We start from the raw sequence: 6000 nt of genomic DNA, 5'->3' as shown, positions 1-6000 counted from the left end.
GAAATCCGCAATCTATTATACTAAACCTACTACAAGGATTGGAATTGAATTCAAAGAAAAACTTGAAGGTGCAATTGAAAATTGATGCAAAAATTTTGAAAATAATGAGCATTTCTACCATACTTGATCCTCGGTTTAAGAAATTACATTTTGAAAAAGCTTTACTTGCGGCAAATGCGATATCCCGAATTGAGTCGTTATTACAAAGAAATAAAATTCGACGAAATATATGACTGAGAAATTGAATGCTGGCATGGTTGAAAAAAATTGGTATAACTTATGGAGTTTTCATGAACATTTAGTATCAAAAAATAATACTAATGAAGATTTGAGCGAATTAAGACAGTATTTGAGCCAACCAGTCATTGAACGTAAGAGCAATTCTCTCTAATACTGGAAATCGGTAAAACATGCTTTTCCGATGTTGTATGAGCAAGCAATAAAGTTAGTGTCCTTGGCACTTCAGTACCATCAGAAAGAATCTTTTCTCAAGCTGGTGATATAAAAACCGATGAACGAAACAGATTAACCGGTGAGCATTTAAATATGTTGTTATTTCTTGGTTTGCTTGCTTTTGATGATTGGGGATTGGAATAAATTAAGGGGAGACCGGGGCTAAACCGCCAGTTTTTTTTCGGTGCCGATTTTTAACAACAAAATAAATAATTTAAGTTAAATATTATATACCACTGTAAAGAGTAAACCTTTAGCTACAAAATTTATTTAGGAAATTTTTATCTACGTTGCTTTGTTTAACCGGTATGGAGCAAAAACGACAACGGTGCAAAAATTGAAATCTCAAAAATGCCGGGGTTGAACCGCCACCCCCCCGGGGCTAATCCGCCACACTGCATTTTTAATACATATACGTACATCTAATCTTGAAAAATGATAGGATACATTTTAATAATTGTTTTTTAAGAGAAAAATATAAAAATTTATAAATTTTTATGCGAAACGTTATTAAAAAATAATTGTTTTACCTATTCCATAAAACAATTTAGGCACGTGAATACAGATCCTGACGAGCGCACTGGAGCGCACGACGACGACGACGACGACGACGACGACGACGACGACGACGACGGTCACGACCACCACCACCACCGACACCACCACCACTACACTGACACTGACACAACGACCAACAACGACGATCTACCGCGGCCGGGACGATCTACCTCGCGCGCGGCATGTCAACTCTCGCGCGGAAATCGCGGAATCTCAGAGCCGTGCCGTGCCTCGCCGACGTGCCGTGAGCGCGAGCGATCTCGGAAACAACGGTCCGCCATCTTTTCGGTCGGCCAAAACACCCGCTTTGCGACGATACGTGCGTACCATTTCCCTCCTATACAAACTGACGCACGTGCAAGAGAAGACAGAATCACGCTCGAGGGAAACCTAACCTGAAATCGCCGTGAGCTGAAGTCGTGCGCCCGGCACGCCACAGTGACGAGACTGGCGGACCAGCCCCGGGTGCTTACTGGCGGATAAGCCCCAAACATAAGTTTCAGGTTTGATCGCCCACGAAATATTAGACATCAACGATAATGAAAAAACTACACTGGATTCGTGTTCAGCATGCATTACTCTTCATAATCACTTACTTTGAGATTCGGTGATACAATAATATTCAAGATATTACAAAATTTCCACGCGCAGAAAATTTCACTTTCACCTTCCGAAAACACGTTTGCCCTCGTAAAAATCATAACACGGCAGGTAACCTGCCGAAACTCCATTGGTCACATGGGTACCATAAGCAGCGTTTACAATGTTAATAGCGAGTTCGCACAATATACAGGTTCCGAGATATTTGATTTGGCGGTTCAACCCCGTTGGCGGTTTAGCCCCGGTCTCCCCTACTTTATTTTCAATACTTGGTATCTTATACTTTGTGCTTATATCTTATCTTTTGTATGTTATGTATACATACCTTTATATCTCACTTTTGTATCTTAGCTTGTAACCTACTAAATACCTACTTTATAATTTATATCTTATATTGTAACCAGGTACTAAATACCTACTTTATTTCTTACCTTGTAACCTGGTGATATTATTGTACTATGCGTCGTTATACTATATATCGTTTTTTTATCTTATCTTGTAATCTACTAAATACTTACTTTATATTTTATATCTTATATTGTAACCAGGTACTAAATACCTACTTTATTTCTTACCCTGTAACCTGGTGATATGATTGTACTATGTGCGTCGTTATATATCAATTTTTTATCTTACCTTGTAACCTACTAAATACCTACTTTATATTTTATATCTTATATTCTAACCTACTAAATACCTACTTTATTTCTTACCTTGTAACCTGCAGGTGATATGATTGTACTATGCGTCATTATATATCGTTTTTTTATTAAAATAAAGAACGATAAAATACAGTAACAAATATTTTCTCTTCTTATCTTCTTTAATCTCTTTCTATTTCAATTTATTTATATACAGTAACTAAACAATGTAAATATGTGATAATGTTTGTACCTTGTAATAATATGCATGTGATTGAGTGAATGATATAAAAACAACAGAAAACTTTTCATTTTAATTAATAAAATTGTAATATTTTCAGCGATATTTTCAGCGATACCACTACTGGACAGTCTGGACACTATGCATTTTTAAAAAAATATACAATGCGGATTTAATAAAGAAAACTATCTAATGTAACTAAAACAAAAAAAATTAATATTTTAAAATTTTAAAAAATTAATTTAACCTTTACAGGGGATGGGAAGCCACTATATAGTGGCGTTGAAACTGTCACATCAAAGGCAAGAAGAAATACAGTGAATTACAATAAACTTTACTCAAGGAAAAGCTGTAATATTTTAAAAATAACCCCCCCCCCTAAAGATTAAAAAGTAATTTTAAAAAATATAACAATTAATTGATTCCTCAATTTATATATATATATATATAATCGATGTCTCTGCGATTTTTTTTCTTTTAATCGATTTTTGAAATATCGATTTGTTTTTGAACATCGCCTATCCCTAGACGGTAGACAGAGTCGGCAAGGAAGAGAGGTAACATGCCGGCGGCGCGGGAGAGATCAAGCAGAGAGAAGCCTGAGAGCGGCCATCCGGCTTTGGGGGATGTCTGTCCTAATCTGCCCTCTGAGAAAGTGGACGTCAACTACGGCGTTACGCTCGGTAACGATCAGAGAGGACTCGGGTAACAATACATGGGTTCGTATCCATGCTATGGTTTGTGTCCGAACTACTCAGATGGAGGGGATATGCTGGTCGCGCAAGCCCTCCTTTGTCCGTGTACACTAGGCACTCGGCAAGCTTCGAGCGGGAAGAGAAGGGCAGACATACGATCTGCTGTCTCTCTTGAGCTGTGACGTTGCCGCTTTGCACGGGCCGACTATACCACGATGTCACGCATTTCGGGTATCGCGTCTCGTGTCTCTCGCCGAGTGCCGAGTCTCGAGTTGACAAATTGACGATACGCTATACCTGCTATACGTTACATTTGCTTGTATATTTACAAATTTTAACTTTTATATTTATAACTAAATAAATAAATAAAAAATATATATATATGTATATATATTTATAAAATTTATAAATATATAAAGATTGCAAATATAATTAATTAAATAAATATTTATAAACATAAAAACTAAAATTCGTAAATGTAATGTATAGAAATCACCGTTCTATGCTTTTCTATCTAAAAAAGTCTTACATTAAAAAACCTTTACTTTAGCATAATAAATTTTAAATTTAATGTTTAAATGCATACCAATAATTATATTATTAACTATATTGAGAAAAAAATGGTAGTTTATAATGTTTCTTGCACTCTTATTAAATTTATTTTACCTATGCATGTTCAAGCGGCCAAATTACGAGCAACAACAGAAGGATAATTGGGTAAAAATAAAAACACTTTCTTAAATAAACAATACACATGGGTAACAGTGAGTTCTATTATAATTCTCGTATAGTTCTGAACGTGTTCTAATGTTTTCTAAAGAGTTCTGACGATAAGCATTATTTATTCATATTTTAAATAATTTTTATCGCCCAAGAAAGATGCATTTACGGGTATAAGGGTGAGACGCTGTAGAAAATCTCGGAGTTCTGGCTTATATAAAATATTTTTCGTACAGTTCTATAAGCATACTAAAACAATTTCTAACAAGTTCCGAGCATCGGCAATGTTGTATAATTTTTAAATAAATTAATAACGTCGAAAGTCAGGAATTTATCGAGAATAGGGTCTTTCTCGAGCGATAAGAATTATTTAAAAAATGAATAAATAATGCTTATTGCCAAAATAAAATGGGACAACGTTAGAACACGTTCAGAACTACACGAGAATTATAACAGAACTCACAGAACTGTCGAAATACGGCCAGCGTCTCATCTTATTTTCGATAAATTCCTGATTTTCGAGCGGTATTAATTTATTTAAAAATTATACAACTTAGCTAGTGTTTGCTAAAGTTAATAAACATATATGTACAACGTAGCTTGTGGCGGGAACTCTTTAGAAAATGCTTTAGTATGCTCAGAACTATACGAAAAATATTTTATATAAGCCAAAACTCCGAGATTTCGCACGTCTCATCTTCTTCTGTCATGATTACTTTTCGGTTAATATTAATTTTTTTTAATATAACACAAAGATTCTAACGCTCGAAACTCTTTAGAAAATGTTTTAATATGCTCAAAACTACTCAAAAAATATTTTACATAAACCGGATTTCAACCGGCTCCGAGATTTCAACTGGCGTCTCAACTCGGTGTACTCGTTGCATTGTAATTTTTTTTTAGTACCTTATAATTAATTTTTTTACTTTTATATGGCAGAACTCTTTATAGAACTGTTATAGAACTATAGATCTTGCAAAATCTGATGAGATACAGTGGTGGAACTTGTGTAGGACAAAGTGAGACGCGTGAACCTATATAGCGTCTCAGTTTGTACTGACGCGTTTTTTGGCTTTAATGACCAGAACTATTTGTTTAAAATATCAAGAACTCTAGAACTATTGAAAAGGAAGCCAGATAATCTCAATAATTTGTGAGTTCCTGCAAAATGAGACGATAGCTTCACACACACGTCAGGAAGAGAATGTAAAGAATTATTAACGGAGATATTCTAATTTAAAAGATCTTTAAAATATATATTTTTCATGAATGTTTTATAGGGAAACGAAGAAAGTGAATAACGTTAAACTTTGCATGTTTTCTTCACTTTATTTTAAAAATTTATTTTTATTTTTTAAGTAACAAAAATGCTCTTTTTTCTGTTATATTCTGTCACTATAAATGACAGACGATGTAAATAATTCTAGCTGTTTTAGGTATCTGAAACGCAAAAAGCTAAAATTTTCTTATTCTGCAGGAGAAGTGTGGCTATCGTCTGAACTAGAACTAAATCAATATTTCCATTCTGAGCGGTTTTTTTATTAAAAATATTATAACTTTTTTTTAAATTTTATTAGTATTTTATTAAAAGAAAATGTTTATTCTAGTTCAGACGATAGCCATATCACTTATTTTGAATAAGAAAATTTTTGGTTTTTACGTTTCTGATACCTAAAACAGCTAGAATTATTTACTTCGTTTCTCATACTTACGTCTTTTACTGATCAAGATATAACATAAAACTAACAAAAAAGAAGAATATTTTTCTTACTTAAAAAATAAAAATAGATTTTTAAAGTAAGATTAAAAGAACATGCAAAGTTTAACGTTATTCGCTTTCTTCGTTCCCCTATAAAAAATTCCTGAAAAATACCTATTTTTAAAGACCTTCTCCGGCTCCAGTCATACTCAACTTGTATCCATGCTTAAAAAGAAAAATTTATTTTACTAAAGTTAATTTACTAAATATTACATATAACAACTAAAAAATAAGAAGTTAACTTCACGCGTGAGAACTCATACGGCGTTGCCAAGTAATAACTGACGCCTCTCCTCTTCTGTCATTCCTGAACCGAGCGAAAAATTCATCAAA

Source organism: Temnothorax longispinosus, chromosome 4 (genome assembly GCF_030848805.1).
Source record: "Temnothorax longispinosus isolate EJ_2023e chromosome 4, Tlon_JGU_v1, whole genome shotgun sequence".
NCBI lineage: Eukaryota > Metazoa > Arthropoda > Insecta > Hymenoptera > Formicidae > Temnothorax > Temnothorax longispinosus.
Note: the sequence above shows the minus strand (reverse complement) of the source record.